Raw genomic sequence first — 17,388 nt, 5'->3', positions numbered from 1 at the left:
CTCTCTAAGCAGGCTTTCTAATGTATCACACCTGTTTGTCCTTTGTCTTAGTTGGTCAAAGAGCCTATTTAGTAAATGGAAAATCTTGAATTTGAATGCCAGCAGTCCTTTTCCTTCTTTATCTCAGTTTAGGGCTGTTTAACTCTCTAAGCAGGCTTTTTAATGTTTCGCACCTGTTTGTCCTTTGGCTTAGTTGGTCAAAGAGCCTATTTAGTAAAAGGAAAATCTTGATTTTGAATGTCAGCAGTGCTTTCTATTCTTCATCTCATTTTGTGGGTTTTTACCCCAAAAAGAGGACTTTTACTCTTGTTTGTCATCAAATATTAATTTCCCACAGCCCTAATATAGTGCAATTGAGAAAAAAAATTGTCTGCTGTTGAAACACTTTAAAAGGAATTAGAGGATATAATTTTCTTTACAGAATATAGGATGGCATCAAGCTTTACAAATTAAAACCAGTGGATTTACAGATCTGACTCTGCAAAGTTTGATAGCAGCACAGGAGTATTGTAAACTTTCATGCTTGAAGTGTCCACCGCTTGGGTTAAAAACGAAAACCAAACCATTCAACATGAAAGAAGAAGCAGATTAATACGACGAGGATGGGATGCGAACCCATGCATGCAGAGCACAATGGATTAGCAGTCCATCACCTTAACCACTCTGCCACCTCGTCTACATAGCGCCCGTGCGTTTAGGTGGGAAGATGTTGAGAGGGTTTTTACCAGTCAGTGTTTTTTCACTGAAGATTGTATGTTGGCTTTTGTCAGAGTTGCCTTATCTCGTCAACTACAGTGCCTGTTGTTTGAAGTTAGCTTGGGGAAAACTCTATCAGAAATGAACCAGTGCTGAGGTTTTTAATATCAATTAGTCATAATTTTTCCTCCTTTTGGTTTTGCCATGGCATTTCTTCAATCTGTCTATTCTGTGTCATAACTTGGAAGCAAAACAAGTCCCAAATTTCAGCTGTGCTAAAAGATGGCTCATTCAATTGCAAAACTTCAAAGCCTTTGTCCTCGATACAGCTTCTGTAAATTTGTCAGTCTTTTAAATGAATGCTCTTCAAAATTTACTTGGCTTCTTAAGTGTTATGACTGAGATTGAAATCTTATTCCATGTTTCTGCTCTACGTGGAATGGAACTCAAGCTCAATATTATTTTGCTGCGCTAACCAGTTGAATGTTCGATTGGTGCTTCAATCTTCCTTTGATTTCAAATGCATGCCATCTTCTGGTGCTGTGGCTTAGTTGGTTAAAGCGCCTGTCTAGTAAACAGGAGATCCTGAGTTCGAATCTCAGCAGTGCCTTGTTTTCATCTCCTCACAAAGAAGCTTCCTATCTTAAAAATAGGTGTTTCACTTGCCACTGATAGTGCAATTGTGAGATTAAAAATCTCTTCTACCTAAGAGATATAAAGGAAGAAAGATGGCTTCAAGCATGACAATGTAAAACCAGTTCATTTAGTTTTGAAATGCATCCTTTCTATGCATCTCTAATCCGTTTATCCAATGTATCTCACCTTTATGTCCTTTGGCTTAGTTGGTCAAAGAGCCTGTTTAGTAAACAGAAAATCTTGAATTTGAATGCCAGTTATTCTTTCTTTATGTCAGTTTGGGGCTTCTTAACTCTCTAAGCAGGCTTTCTAATATATCACACCTATTTGTCCTTTGTCTTAGTTGGTCAAAGAGCCTGTTTAGTAAACAGAAAATCTTGAATTTGAATGCCAGCAGTGCTATTCTTTCTTTATGTCAGTTTGGGGCTTCTTAACTCTCTAAGCAGGCTTTCTAATGTATCACACCTGTTTGTCCTTTGTCTTAGTTGGTCAAAGAGCCTGTTTAGTAAACAGAAAATCTTGAATTTGAATGCCAGCAGTCCTCTTCCTTCTTTATCTCAGTTTAGGGCTGTTTAACTCTCTAAGCAGGCTTTCTAATGTATCACACCTGTTTGTCCTTTGTCTTAGTTGGTCAAAGAGCCTATTTAGTAAATGGAAAATCTTGAATTTGAATGCCAGCAGTCCTTTTCCTTCTTTATCTCAGTTTAGGGCTGTTTAACTCTCTAAGCAGGCTTTTTAATGTTTCGCACCTGTTTGTCCTTTGGCTTAGTTGGTCAAAGAGCCTATTTAGTAAAAGGAAAATCTTGATTTTGAATGTCAGCAGTGCTTTCTATTCTTCATCTCATTTTGTGGATTTTTACCCCAAAAAGAGGACTTTTACTCTTGTTTGTCATCAAATATTAATTTCCCACAGCCCTAATATAGTGCAATTGAGAAAAAAAATTGTCTGCTGTTGAAACACTTTAAAAGGAATTAGAGGATATAATTTTCTTTACAGAATATAGGATGGCATCAAGCTTTACAAATTAAAACCAGTGGATTTACAGATCTGACTCTGCAAAGTTTGATAGCAGCACAGGAGTATTGTAAACTTTCATGCTTGAAGTGTCCACCGCTTGGGTTAAAAATGAAAACCAAACCATTCAACACGAAAGAAGAAGCAGATTAATCCGACGAGGATGGGATTCGAACCCATGCATGCAGAGCACAACGGATTAGCAGTCCATCGCCTTAACCACTCGGCCACTTCCACTCGGCCACTTCTTCTACATAGCACCTGTGTGTTTAGGTGGGAAGATGTTGAGAGGGTTTTTACCAGTCAGTGTTTTTTCACTGAAGATTGTATGTTGGCTTTTGTCAGAGTTGCCTTATCTCGTCAACTACAGTGCCTGTTGTTTGAAGTTAGCTTGAGGAAAACTCTATCAGAAATGAACCAGTGCTGAGGTTTTTAATATCAATTAGTCATAATTTTTCCTCCTTTTGGTTTTGCCATGGCATTTCTTCAATCTGTCTATTCTGTGTCATAACCTGGAAGCAAAACAAGTCCCAAATTTCAGCTGTGCTAAAAGATGGCTCATTCAATTGCAAAACTTCAAAGCCTTTGACCTCGATACAGCTTCTGTAAATTTGTCAGTCTTTTAAATGAATCCTCTTCAAAATTTACTTGGCTTCTTAAGTGTTATGACTGAGATTGAAATGTTATTCCATGTTTCTGCTCTACGTGGAATGGAACTCAAGCTCAATATTGTTTTGCTGCGCTAACCAGTTGAATGTTCGATTGGTGCTTCAATCTTCCTTGGATTTCAAATGCATTCCATCTTCTGGTGCTGTGGCTTAGTTGGTTAAAGCGCCTGTCTAGTAAACAGGAGATCCTGAGTTTGAATCTCAGCAGTGCCTTGTTCTCATCTCCTCACAAAGAAGCTTCCTATCTTAAAAATAGGTGTTTCACTTGCCACTGATAGTGCAATTGTGAGATTAACAATCTCTTCTACCTAAGAGATATAAAGGAAGAAAGATGGCTTCAAGCATGACAATGTAAAACCAGTTGATTTAGTTTTGAAATGCCTCCTTTCTATGCATCTCTAATCCGTTTATCCAATGTATCTCACCTTTATGTCTTTTGGCTTAGTTGGTCAAAGAGCCTGTTTAGTAAACAGAAAATCTTGAATTTGAATGCCAGCAGTGCTATTCTTTCTTTATGTCAGTTTGGGGCTTCTTAACTCTCTAAGCAGGCTTTCTAATGTATCACACCTGTTTGTCCTTTGTCTTAGTTGGTCAAAGAGCCTGTTTAGTAAACAGAAAATCTTGAATTTGAATGCCAGCAGTCCTCTTCCTTCTTTATCTCAGTTTAGGGCTGTTTAACTCTCTAAGCAGGCTTTCTAATGTATCACACCTGTTTGTCCTTTGTCTTAGTTGGTCAAAGAGCCTTTTTAGTAAATGGAAAATCTTGAATTTGAATGCCAGCAGTATTTTTTCTTCTTTATCTCAGTTTAGGGCTGTTTAACTCTCTAAGCAGGCTTTTTAATGTTTTGCACCTGTTTGTCCTTTGGCTTAGTTGGTCAAAGAGCCTATTTAGTAAAAGGAAAATCTTGATTTTGAATGTCAGCAGTACTTTCTATTCTTCATCTCATTTTGTGGGTTTTTACCCCAAAAAGAGGACTTTTACTCTTGTTTGTCATCAAATATTAATTTCCCACAGCCCTAATATAGTGCAATTGAGAAAAAAAATTCTCTGCTGTTGAAACACTTTAAAAGGAATTAGAGGATATAATTTTATTTACAGAATATAGGATGGCATCAAGCTTTACAAATTAAAACGAGTGGATTTACAGATCTGACTCTGCAAAGTTTGATTGCAGCACAGGAGTATTGTAAACTTTCATGCTTGAAGTGTCCACCGCTTGGGTTAAAAATGAAAACCAAACCATTCAACACGAAAGAAGAAGCAGATTAATCCGACGACGATGGGATTCGAACCCATGCATGCAGAGCACAATGGATTAGCAGTCCATCACCTTAACCACTCGGCCACCTCGTCTACATAGCGCCCGTGCGTTTAGGTGGGAAGATGTTGAGAGGGTTTTTACCAGTCAGTGTTTTTTCACTGAAGATTGTATGTTGGCTTTTGTCAGAGTTGCCTTATCTCGTCAACTACAGTGCCTGTTGTTTGAAGTTAGCTTGAGGAAAACTCTATCAGAAATGAACCAGTGCTGAGGTTTTTAATATCAATTAGTCATAATTTTTCCTCCTTTTGGTTTTGCCATGGCATTTCTTCAATCTGTCTATTCTGTGTCATAACCTGGAAGCAAAACAAGTCCCAAATTTCAGCTGTGCTAAAAGATGGCTCATTCAATTGCAAAACTTCAAAGCCTTTGTCCTCGATACAGCTTCTGTAAATTTGTCAGTCTTTTAAATGAATCCTCTTCAAAATTTACTTGGCTTCTTAAGTGTTATGACTGAGATTGAAATGTTATTCCATGTTTCTGCTCTACGTGGAATGGAACTCAAGCTCAATATTGTTTTGCTGCGCTAACCAGTTGAATGTTCGATTGGTGCTTCAATCTTCCTTGGATTTCAAATGCATGCCATCTTCTGGTGCTGTGGCTTAGTTGGTTAAAGCGCCTGTCTTGTAAACAGGAGATCCTGAGTTCGAATCTCAGCAGTGCCTTGTTTTCATCTCCTCACAAAGAAGCTTCCAATCTTAAATATAGGTGTTTCACTTGCGACTGATAGTGCAATTGTGAGATTAAAAATCTCTTCTACTTAAGAGATATAAAGGAAGAAAGATAGCTTCAAGCATGACAATGTAAAACCAGTTGATTTAGTTTTGAAATGCATCCTTTCTATGCATCTCTAATCCGTTTATCCAATGTATCTCACCTTTATGTCCTTTGGCTTAGTTGGTCAAAGAGCCTGTTTAGTAAACAGAAAATCTTGAATTTGAATGCCAGCTATTCTTTCTTTATGTCAGTTTGGGGCTTCTTAACTCTCTAAGCAGGCTTTCTAATGTATCACACCTGTTTGTCCTTTGTCTTAGTTGGTCAAAGAGCCTGTTTAGTAAACAGAAAATCTTGAATTTGAATGCCAGCAGTGCTATTCTTTCTTTATGTCAGTTTGGGGCTTCTTAACTCTCTAAGCAGGCTTTCTAATGTATCACACCTGTTTGTCCTTTGTCTTAGTTGGTCAAAGAGCCTGTTTAGTAAACAGAAAATCTTGAATTTGAATGCCAGCAGTCCTCTTCCTTCTTTATCTCAGTTTAGGGCTGTTTAACTCTCTAAGCAGGCTTTCTAATGTATGACACCTGTTTGTCCTTTGTCTTAGTTGGTCAAAGAGCCTATTTAGTAAATGGAAAATCTTGAATTTGAATGCCAGCAGTCCTTTTCCTTCTTTATCTCAGTTTAGGGCTGTTTAACTCTCTAAGCAGGCTTTTTAATGTTTCGCACCTGTTTGTCCTTTGGCTTAGTTGGTCAAAGAGCCTATTTAGTAAAAGGAAAATCTTGATTTTGAATGTCAGCAGTGCTTTCTATTCTTCATCTCATTTTGTGGGTTTTTACCCCCAAAAGAGGACTTTTACTCTTGTTTGTAATCAAATATTAATTTCCCACAGCCCTAATATAATGCAATTGAGAAAAAAAATTGTCTGCTGTTGAAACACTTTAAAAGGAATTAGAGGATATAATTTTCTTTACAGAATATAGGATGGCATCAAGCTTTACAAATTAAAACGAGTGGATTTACAGATCTGACTCTGCAAAGTTTGATAGCAGCACAGGAGTATTGTAAACTTTCATGCTTGAAGTGTCCACCACTTGGGTTAAAAATGAAAACCAAACCATTCAACACGAAAAAAGAAGCAGATTAATCCGACGAGGATGGGATTCGAACCCATGCATGCAGAGCACAATGGATTAGCAGTCCATCGCCTTAACCACTCAGCCACCTCATCAACATAGCACCTGTGCGTTTAGGTGGGAAGATGTTGAGAGGGTTTTTACCAGTCAGTGTTTTTTCACTGAAGATTGGATGTTGGCTTTTGTCAGAGTTGCCTTATCTCGTCAACTACAGTGCCTGTTGTTTGAAGTTAGCTTGGGGAAAACTCTATCAGAAATGAACCAGTGCTGAGGTTTTTAATATCAATTAGTCATAATTTTTCCTCCTTTTGGTTTTGCCATGGCATTTCTTCAATCTGTCTATTCTGTGTCATAACTTGGAAGAAAAACAAGTCCCAAATTTCAGCTGTGCTAAAAGATGGCTCATTCAATTGCAAAACTTCAAAGCCTTTGTCCTCGATACAGCTTCTGTAAATTTGTCAGTCTTTTAAATGAATGCTCTTCAAAATTTACTTGGCTTCTTAAGTGTTATGACTGAGATTTAAATCTTATTCCATGTTTCTGCTCTACGTGGAATGGAACTCAAGCTCAATATTGTTTTGCTGCGCTAACCAGTTGAATGTTCGATTGGTGCTTCAATCTTCCTTGGATTTCAAATGCATTCCATCTTCTGGTGCTGTGGCTTAGTTGGTTAAAGCGCCTGTCTAGTAAACAGGAGATCCGGAGTTCGAATCTCAGCAGTGCCTTGTTTTCATATCCTCACAAAGAAGCTTCCTATCTTAAAAATAGGTGTTTCACTTGCGACTGAGATGAGTGCAATTGTGAGATTAAAAATCTCTTCTATCTAAGCGATATAAAGGAAGAAAGATGGCTTCAAGCATGACAATGTAAAACCAGTTGATTTAGTTTTGAAATGCCTCCTTTCTATGCATCTCTAATCCGTTTATCCAATGTATCTCACCTTTATGTCCTTTGGCTTAGTTGGTCAAAGAGCCTGTTTAGCAAACAGAAAATCTTGAATTTGAATGCCAGCAGTGCTATTCTTTCTTTATGTCAGTGTGGGGCTTCTTAACTCTCTAAGCAGGCTTTCTAATTTATCACACCTGTTTGTCCTTTGTCTTAGTTGGTCAAAGAGCCTGTTTAGTAAACAGAAAATCTTGAATTTGAATGCCAGCAGTCCTCTTCCTTCTTTATCTCAGTTTAGGGCTGTTTAACTCTCTAAGCAGGCTTTCTAATGTATCACACCTGTTTGTCCTTTGTCTTAGTTGGTCAAAGAGCCTATTTAGTAAATGGAAAATCTTGAATTTGAATGCCAGCAGTCCTTTTCCTTCTTTATCTCAGTTTAGGGCTGTTTAACTCTCTAAGCAGGCTTTTTAATGCTTCGCACCTGTTTGTCCTTTGGCTTAGTTGGTCAAAGAGCCTATTTAGTAAAAGGAAAATCTTGATTTTGAATGTCAGCAGTGCTTTCTATTCTTCATCTCATTTTTTGGGTTTTTACCCCAAAAAGAGGACTTTTACTCTTGTTTGTCATCAAATATTAATTTCCCACAGCCCTAATATAGTGCAATTGAGAAAAAAAATTATCTGCTGTTGAAACACTTTAAAAGGAATTAGAGGATATAATTTTATTTACAGAATATAGGATGGCATCAAGCTTTACAAATTAAAACGAGTGGATTTACAGATCTGACTCTGCAAAGTTTGATTGCAGCACAGGAGTATTGTAAACTTTCATGCTTGAAGTGTCCACCGCTTGGGTTAAAAATGAAAACCAAACCATTCAACACGAAAGAAGAAGCAGATTAATCCGACGACGATGGGATTCGAACCCATGCATGCAGAGCACAATGGATTAGCCGTCCATCACCTTAACCACTCGGCCACCTCGTCTACATAGCGCCCGTGCGTTTAGGTGGGAAGATGTTGAGAGGGTTTTTACCAGTCAGTGTTTTTTCACTGAAGATTGTATGTTGGCTTTTGTCAGAGTTGCCTTATCTCGTCAACTACAGTGCCTGTTGTTTGAAGTTAGCTTGAGGAAAACTCTATCAGAAATGAACCAGTGCTGAGGTTTTTAATATCAATTAGTCATAATTTTTCCTCCTTTTGGTTTTGCCATGGCATTTCTTCAATCTGTCTATTCTGTGTCATAACCTGGAAGCAAAACAAGTCCCAAATTTCAGCTGTGCTAAAAGATGGCTCATTCAATTGCAAAACTTCAAAGCCTTTGTCCTCGATACAGCTTCTGTAAATTTGTCAGTCTTTTAAATGAATCCTCTTCAAAATTTACTTGGCTTCTTAAGTGTTATGACTGAGATTGAAATGTTATTCCATGTTTCTGCTCTACGTGGAATGGAACTCAAGCTCAATATTGTTTTGCTGCGCTAACCAGTTGAATGTTCGATTGGTGCTTCAATCTTCCTTGGATTTCAAATGCATGCCATCTTCTGGTGCTGTGGCTTAGTTGGTTAAAGCGCCTGTCTTGTAAACAGGAGATCCTGAGTTCGAATCTCAGCAGTGTCTTGTTTTCATCTCACAAAGAAGCTTCCAATCTTAAAAATAGGTGTTTCACTTGCGACTGATAGTGCAATTGTGAGATTAAAAATCTCTTCTACCTAAGAGATATAAAGGAAGAAAGATACCTTCAAGCATGACAATGTAAAACCAGTTGATTTAGTTTTGAAATGCATCCTTTCTATGCATCTCTAATCCGTTTATCCAATGTATCTCACCTTTATGTCCTTTGGCTTAGTTGGTCAAAGAGCCTGTTTAGTAAACAGAAAATCTTGAATTTGAATGCCAGCTATTCTTTCTTTATGTCAGTTTGGGGCTTCTTAACTCTCTAAGCAGGCTTTCTAATGTATCACACCTATTTGTCCTTTGTCTTAGTTGGTCAAAGAGCCTGTTTAGTAAACAGAAAATCTTGAATTTGAATGCCAGCAGTGCTATTCTTTCTTTATGTCAGTTTGGGGCTTCTTAACTCTCTAAGCAGGCTTTCTAATGTATCACACCTGTTTGTCCTTTGTCTTAGTTGGTCAAAGAGCCTGTTTAGTAAACAGAAAATCTTGAATTTGAATGCCAGCAGTCCTCTTCCTTCTTTATCTCAGTTTAGGGCTGTTTAACTCTCTAAGCAGGCTTTCTAATGTATCACACCTGTTTGACCTTTGTCTTAGTTGGGCAAAGAGCCTATTTAGTAAATGGAAAATCTTGAATTTGAATGCCAGCAGTCCTTTTCCTTCTTTATCTCAGTTTAGGGCTGTTTAACTCTCTAAGCAGGCTTTTTAATGCTTCGCACCTGTTTGTCCTTTGGCTTAGTTGGTCAAAGAGCCTATTTAGTAAAAGGAAAATCTTGATTTTGAATGTCAGCAGTGCTTTCTATTCTTCATCTCATTTTTTGGGTTTTTAGCCCAAAAAGAGGACTTTTACTCTTGTTTGTCATCAAATATTAATTTCCCACAGCCCTAATATAGTGCAATTGAGAAAAAAAATTATCTGCTGTTGAAACACTTTAAAAGGAATTAGAGGATATAATTTTATTTACAGAATATAGGATGGCATCAAGCTTTACAAATTAAAACGAGTGGATTTACAGATCTGACTCTGCAAAGTTTGATTGCAGCACAGGAGTATTGTAAACTTTCATGCTTGAAGTGTCCACCGCTTGGGTTAAAAATGAAAACCAAACCATTCAACACGAAAGAAGAAGCAGATTAATCCGACGACGATGGGATTCGAACCCATGCATGCAGAGCACAATGGATTAGCAGTCCATCACCTTAACCACTCGGCCACCTCATCTACATAGCGCCCGTGCGTTTAGGTGGGAAGATGTTGAGAGGGTTTTTACCAGTCAGTGTTTTTTCACTGAAGATTGTATGTTGGCTTTTGTCAGAGTTGCCTTATCTCGTCAACTACAGTGCCTGTTGTTTGAAGTTAGCTTGAGGAAAACTCTATCAGAAATGAACCAGTGCTGAGGTTTTTAATATCAATTAGTCATAATTTTTCCTCCTTTTGGTTTTGCCATGGCATTTCTTCAATCTGTCTATTCTGTGTCATAACCTGGAAGCAAAACAAGTCCCAAATTTCAGCTGTGCTAAAAGATGGCTCATTCAATTGCAAAACTTCAAAGCCTTTGTCCTCGATACAGCTTCTGTAAATTTGTCAGTCTTTTAAATGAATCCTCTTCAAAATTTACTTGGCTTCTTAAGTGTTATGACTGAGATTGAAATGTTATTCCATGTTTCTGCTCTACGTGGAATGGAACTCAAGCTCAATATTGTTTTGCTGCGCTAACCAGTTGAATGTTCGATTGGTGCTTCAATCTTCCTTGGATTTCAAATGCATGCCATCTTCTGGTGCTGTGGCTTAGTTGGTTAAAGCGCCTGTCTTGTAAACAGGAGATCCTGAGTTCGAATCTCAGCAGTGCCTTGTTTTCATCTCCTCACAAAGAAGCTTCCAATCTTAAAAATAGGTGTTTCACTTGCGACTGATAGTGCAATTGTGAGATTAAAAATCTCTTCTACCTAAGAGATATAAAGGAAGAAAGATAGCTTCAAGCATGACAATGTAAAACCAGTTGATTTAGTTTTGAAATGCATCCTTTCTATGCATCTCTAATCCGTTTATCCAATGTATCTCACCTTTATGTCCTTTGGCTTAGTTGGTCAAAGAGCCTGTTTAGTAAACAGAAAATCTTGAATTTGAATGCCAGCTATTCTTTCTTTATGTCAGTTTGGGGCTTCTTAACTCTCTAAGCAGGCTTTCTAATGTATCACACCTGTTTGTCCTTTGTCTTAGTTGGTCAAAGAGCCTGTTTAGTAAACAGAAAATCTTGAATTTGAATGCCAGCAGTGCTATTCTTTCTTTATGTCAGTTTGGGGCTTCTTAACTCTCTAAGCAGGCTTTCTAATGTATCACACCTGTTTGTCCTTTGTCTTAGTTGGTCAAAGAGCCTGTTTAGTAAACAGAAAATCTTGAATTTGAATGCCAGCAGTCCTCTTCCTTCTTTATCTCAGTTTAGGGCTGTTTAACTCTCTAAGCAGGCTTTCTAATGTATCACACCTCTTTGTCCTTTGTCTTAGTTGGTCAAAGAGCCTATTTAGTAAATGGAAAATCTTGAATTTGAATGCCAGCAGTCCTTTTCCTTCTTTATCTCAGTTTAGGGCTGTTTAACTCTCTAAGCAGGCTTTTTAATGTTTCGCACCTGTTTGTCCTTTGGCTTAGTTGGTCAAAGAGCCTATTTAGTAAAAGGAAAATCTTGATTTTGAATGTCAGCAGTGCTTTCTATTCTTCATCTCATTTTGTGGGTTTTTACCCCAAAAAGAGGACTTTTACTCTTGTTTGTCATCAAATATTAATTTCCCACAGCCCTAATATAGTGCAATTGAGAAAAAAAATTGTCTGCTGTTGAAACACTTTAAAAGGAATTAGAGGATATAATTTTCTTTACAGAATATAGGATGGCATCAAGCTTTACAAATTAAAACGAGTGGATTTACAGATCTGACTCTGCAAAGTTTGATAGCAGCACAGGAGTATTGTAAACTTTCATGCTTGAAGTGTCCACCGCTTGGGTTAAAAATGAAAACCAAACCATTCAACACGAAAGAAGAAGCAGATTAATCCGACGACGATGGGATTCGAACCCATGCATGCAGAGCACAATGGATTAGCAGTCCATCGCCTTAACCACTCGGCCACCTTGTCTACATAGCGCCTGTGCGTTTAGGTGGGAAGATGTTGAGAGGGTTTTTACCAGTCAGTGTTTTTTCACTGAAGATTGTATGTTGGCTTTTGTCAGAGTTGCCTTATCTCGTCAACTACAGTGCCTGTTGTTTGAAGTTAGCTTGGGGAAAACTCTATCAGAAATGAACCAGTGCTGAGGTTTTTAATATCAATTAGTCATAATTTTTCCTCCTTTTAGTTTTGCCATGGCATTTCTTCAATCTGTCTATTCTGTGTCATAACTTGGAAGCAAAACAAGTCCCAAATTTCAGCTGTGCTAAAAGATGGCTCATTCAATTGCAAAACTTCAAAGCCTTTGTCCTCGATACAGCTTCTGTAAATTTGTCAGTCTTTTAAATGAATGCTCTTCAAAATTTACTTGGCTTCTTAAGTGTTATGACTGAGATTGAAATCTTATTCCATGTTTCTGCTCTACGTGGAATGGAACTCAAGCTCAATATTGTTTTGCTGCGCTAACCAGTTGAATGTTCGATTGGTGCTTCAATCTTCCTTGGATTTCAAATGCATGCCATCTTCTGGTGCTGTGGCTTAGTTGGTTAAAGCGCCTGTCTAGTAAACAGGAGATCCTGAGTTCGAATCTCAGCAGTGCCTTGTTCTCATCTCCTCACAAAGAAGCTTCCTATCTTAAAAATAGGTGTTTCACTTGCCACTGATAGTGCAATTGTGAGATTAAAAATCTCTTCTATCTAAGAGATATAAAGGAAGAAAGATGGCTTCAAGCATGACAATGTAAAACCAGTTGATTTAGTTTTGAAATGCCTCCTTTCTATGCATCTCTAATCCGTTTATCCAATGTATCTCACCTTTATGTCTTTTGGCTTAGTTGGTCAAAGAGCCTGTTTAGTAAACAGAAAATCTTGAATTTGAATGCCAGCTATTCTTTCTTTATGTCAGTTTGGGGCTTCTTAACTCTCTAAGCAGGCTTTCTAATGTATCACACCTGTTTGTCCTTTGTCTTAGTTGGTCAAAGAGCCTGTTTAGTAAACAGAAAATCTTGAATTTGAATGCCAGCAGTGCTATTCTTTCTTTATGTCAGTTTGGGGCTTCTTAACTCTCTAAGCAGGCTTTCTAATGTATCACACCTGTTTGTCCTTTGTCTTAGTTGGTCAAAGAGCCTGTTTAGTAAACAGAAAATCTTGAATTTGAATGCCAGCAGTCCTCTTCCTTCTTTATCTCAGTTTAGGGCTGTTTAACTCTCTAAGCAGGCTTTCTAATGTATCACACCTGTTTGTCCTTTGTCTTAGTTGGTCAAAGAGCCTATTTAGTAAATGGAAAATCTTGAATTTGAATGCCAGCAGTCCTTTTCCTTCTTTATCTCAGTTTAGGGCTGTTTAACTCTCTAAGCAGGCTTTTTAATGTTTCGCACCTGTTTGTCCTTTGGCTTAGTTGGTCAAAGAGCCTATTTAGTAAAAGGAAAATCTTGATTTTGAATGTCAGCAGTGCTTTCTATTCTTCATCTCATTTTGTGGGTTTTTACCCCCAAAAGAGGACTTTTACTCTTGTTTGTAATCAAATATTAATTTCCCACAGCCCTAATATAATGCAATTGAGAAAAAAAATTGTCTGCTGTTGAAACACTTTAAAAGGAATTAGAGGATATAATTTTCTTTACAGAATATAGGATGGCATCAAGCTTTACAAATTAAAACGAGTGGATTTACAGATCTGACTCTGCAAAGTTTGATAGCAGCACAGGAGTATTGTAAACTTTCATGCTTGAAGTGTCCACCACTTGGGTTAAAAATGAAAACCAAACCATTCAACACGAAAAAAGAAGCAGATTAATCCGACGAGGATGGGATTCAAACCCATGCATGCAGAGCACAATGGATTAGCAGTCCATCGCCTTAACCACTCAGCCACCTCATCAACATAGCACCCGTGCGTTTAGGTGGGAAGATGTTGAGAGGGTTTTTACCAGTCAGTGTTTTTTCACTGAAGATTGGATGTTGGCTTTTGTCAGAGTTGCCTTATCTCGTCAACTACAGTGCCTGTTGTTTGAAGTTAGCTTGGGGAAAACTCTATCAGAAATGAACCAGTGCTGAGGTTTTTAATATCAATTAGTCATAATTTTTCCTCCTTTTGGTTTTGCCATGGCATTTCTTCAATCTGTCTATTCTGTGTCATAACTTGGAAGCAAAACAAGTCCCAAATTTCAGCTGTGCTAAAAGATGGCTCATTCAATTGCAAAACTTCAAAGCCTTTGTCCTCGATACAGCTTCTGTAAATTTGTCAGTCTTTTAAATGAATGCTCTTCAAAATTTACTTGGCTTCTTAAGTGTTATGACTGAGATTGAAATCTTATTCCATGTTTCTGCTCTACGTGGAATGGAACTCAAGCTCAATATTGTTTTGCTGCGCTAACCAGTTGAATGTTCGATTGGTGCTTCAATCTTCCTTGGATTTCAAATGCATGCCATCTTCTGGTGCTGTGGCTTAGTTGGTTAAAGATCTCTAATCCGTTTATCCAATGTATCTCACCTTTATGTCTTTTGGCTTAGTTGGTCAAAGAGCCTGTTTAGTAAACAGAAAATCTTGAATTTGAATGCCAGCTATTCTTTCTTTATGTCAGTTTGGGGCTTCTTAACTCTCTAAGCAGGCTTTCTAATGTATCACACCTGTTTGTCCTTTGTCTTAGTTGGTCAAAGAGCCTGTTTAGTAAACAGAAAATCTTGAATTTGAATGCCAGCAGTGCTATTCTTTCTTTATGTCAGTTTGGGGCTTCTTAACTCTCTAAGCAGGCTTTCTAATGTATCACACCTGTTTGTCCTTTGTCTTAGTTGGTCAAAGAGCCTGTTTAGTAAACAGAAAATCTTGAATTTGAATGCCAGCAGTGCTATTCTTTCTTTATGTCAGTTTGGGGCTTCTTAACTCTCTAAGCAGGCTTTCTAATGTATCACACCTGTTTGTCCTTTGTCTTAGTTGGTCAAAGAGCCTGTTTAGTAAACAGAAAATCTTGAATTTGAATGCCAGCAGTCCTCTTCCTTCTTTATCTCAGTTTAGGGCTGTTTAACTCTCTAAGCAGGCTTTCTAATGTATCACACCTGTTTGTCCTTTGTCTTAGTTGGTCAAAGAGCCTATTTAGTAAATGGAAAATCTTGAATTTGAATGCCAGCAGTCCTTTTCCTTCTTTATCTCAGTTTAGGGCTGTTTAACTCTCTAAGCAGGCTTTTTAATGTTTCGCACCTGTTTGTCCTTTGGCTTAGTTGGTCAAAGAGCCTATTTAGTAAAAGGAAAATCTTGATTTTGAATGTCAGCAGTGCTTTCTATTCTTCATCTCATTTTGTGGGTTTTTACCCCCAAAAGAGGACTTTTACTCTTGTTTGTAATCAAATATTAATTTCCCACAGCCCTAATATAATGCAATTGAGAAAAAAAATTGTCTGCTGTTGAAACACTTTAAAAGGAATTAGAGGATATAATTTTCTTTACAGAATATAGGATGGCATCAAGCTTTACAAATTAAAACGAGTGGATTTACAGATCTGACTCTGCAAAGTTTGATAGCAGCACAGGAGTATTGTAAACTTTCATGCTTGAAGTGTCCACCACTTGGGTTAAAAATGAAAACCAAACCATTCAACACGAAAAAAGAAGCAGATTAATCCGACGAGGATGGGATTCCAACCCATGCATGCAGAGCACAATGGATTAGCAGTCCATCGCCTTAACCACTCAGCCACCTCATCAACATAGCACCCGTGCGTTTAGGTGGGAAGATGTTGAGAGGGTTTTTACCAGTCAGTGTTTTTTCACTGAAGATTGGATGTTGGCTTTTGTCAGAGTTGCCTTATCTCGTCAACTACAGTGCCTGTTGTTTGAAGTTAGCTTGGGGAAAACTCTATCAGAAATGAACCAGTGCTGAGGTTTTTAATATCAATTAGTCATAATTTTTCCTCCTTTTGGTTTTGCCATGGCATTTCTTCAATCTGTCTATTCTGTGTCATAACTTGGAAGCAAAACAAGTCCCAAATTTCAGCTGTGCTAAAAGATGGCTCATTCAATTGCAAAACTTCAAAGCCTTTGTCCTCGATACAGCTTCTGTAAATTTGTCAGTCTTTTAAATGAATGCTCTTCAAAATTTACTTGGCTTCTTAAGTGTTATGACTGAGATTGAAATCTTATTCCATGTTTCTGCTCTACGTGGAATGGAACTCAAGCTCAATATTGTTTTGCTGCGCTAACCAGTTGAATGTTCGATTGGTGCTTCAATCTTCCTTGGATTTCAAATGCATGCCATCTTCTGGTGCTGTGGCTTAGTTGGTTAAAGCGCCTGTCTAGTAAACAGGAGATCCTGAGTTCGAATCTCAGCAGTGCCTTGTTCTCATCTCCTCACAAAGAAGCTTCCTATCTTACAAATAGGTGTTTCACTTGCCGCTGATAGTGCAATTGTGAGATTAAAAATCTCTTCTATCTAAGAGATATAAAGGAAGAAAGATGGCTTCAAGCATGACAATGTAAAACCAGTTGATTTAGTTTTGAAATGCCTCCTTTCTATGCATCTCTAATCCGTTTATCCAATGTATCTCACCTTTATGTCTTTTGGCTTAGTTGGTCAAAGAGCCTGTTTAGTAAACAGAAAATCTTGAATTTGAATGCCAGCTATTCTTTCTTTATGTCAGTTTGGGGCTTCTTAACTCTCTAAGCAGGCTTTCTAATGTATCACACCTGTTTGTCCTTTGTCTTAGTTGGTCAAAGAGCCTGTTTAGTAAACAGAAAATCTTGAATTTGAATGCCAGCAGTGCTATTCTTTCTTTATGTCAGTTTGGGGCTTCTTAACTCTCTAAGCAGGCTTTCTAATGTATCACACCTGTTTGTCCTTTGTCTTAGTTGGTCAAAGAGCCTGTTTAGTAAACAGAAAATCTTGAATTTGAATGCCAGCAGTCCTCTTCCTTCTTTATCTCAGTTTAGGGCTGTTTAACTCTCTAAGCAGGCTTTCTAATGTATCACACCTGTTTGTCCTTTGTCTTAGTTGGTCAAAGAGCCTATTTAGTAAATGGAAAATCTTGAATTTGAATGCCAGCAGTCCTTTTCCTTCTTTATCTCAGTTTAGGGCTGTTTAACTCTCTAAGCAGGCTTTTTAATGTTTCGCACCTGTTTGTCCTTTGGCTTAGTTGGTCAAAGAGCCTATTTAGTAAAAGGAAAATCTTGATTTTGAATGTCAGCAGTGCTTTCTATTCTTCATCTCATTTTGTGGGTTTTTACCCCCAAAAGAGGACTTTTACTCTTGTTTGTAATCAAATATTAATTTCCCACAGCCCTAATATAATGCAATTGAGAAAAAAAATTGTCTGCTGTTGAAACACTTTAAAAGGAATTAGAGGATATAATTTTCTTTACAGAATATAGGATGGCATCAAGCTTTACAAATTAAAACGAGTGGATTTACAGATCTGACTCTGCAAAGTTTGATAGCAGCACAGGAGTATTGTAAACTTTCATGCTTGAAGTGTCCACCACTTGGGTTAAAAATGAAAACCAAACC

General features: G+C 37.8%; 6 non-coding genes across 6 annotated transcripts; all 6 read left to right on the top strand.

Moving 5' to 3' along the window:
* Window positions 1–1,232: 1,232 nt before the first annotated feature.
* TRNAT-AGU (transfer RNA threonine (anticodon AGU)) lies at window positions 1,233–1,306 on the top strand. Its single transcript has one exon. It is a non-coding gene; the product is annotated as a tRNA-Thr (tRNA).
* A 3,619-nt stretch (window positions 1,307–4,925) lies between these two features.
* Window positions 4,926–4,999, top strand: TRNAT-UGU (transfer RNA threonine (anticodon UGU)). Its single transcript has one exon. It is a non-coding gene; the product is annotated as a tRNA-Thr (tRNA).
* Window positions 5,000–8,607: 3,608 nt separating this feature from the next.
* TRNAT-UGU (transfer RNA threonine (anticodon UGU)) lies at window positions 8,608–8,681 on the top strand. The gene has a single exon. It is a non-coding gene; the product is annotated as a tRNA-Thr (tRNA).
* A 1,831-nt stretch (window positions 8,682–10,512) lies between these two features.
* Window positions 10,513–10,586, top strand: TRNAT-UGU (transfer RNA threonine (anticodon UGU)). Its single transcript has one exon. It is a non-coding gene; the product is annotated as a tRNA-Thr (tRNA).
* Window positions 10,587–12,420: 1,834 nt separating this feature from the next.
* On the top strand, window positions 12,421–12,494 carry TRNAT-AGU (transfer RNA threonine (anticodon AGU)). Its single transcript has one exon. It is a non-coding gene; the product is annotated as a tRNA-Thr (tRNA).
* A 3,654-nt stretch (window positions 12,495–16,148) lies between these two features.
* On the top strand, window positions 16,149–16,222 carry TRNAT-AGU (transfer RNA threonine (anticodon AGU)). Its single transcript has one exon. It is a non-coding gene; the product is annotated as a tRNA-Thr (tRNA).
* Window positions 16,223–17,388: the final 1,166 nt, after the last annotated feature.

The sequence above is a fragment of the Dendrobates tinctorius genome, unplaced genomic scaffold (genome assembly GCF_039654945.1).
Source record: "Dendrobates tinctorius isolate UK_male_01 unplaced genomic scaffold, ASM3965494v1 ptg000254l, whole genome shotgun sequence".
NCBI lineage: Eukaryota > Metazoa > Chordata > Amphibia > Anura > Dendrobatidae > Dendrobates > Dendrobates tinctorius.
Note: the sequence above shows the minus strand (reverse complement) of the source record. Positions and strands in the feature narration are given on the sequence as shown.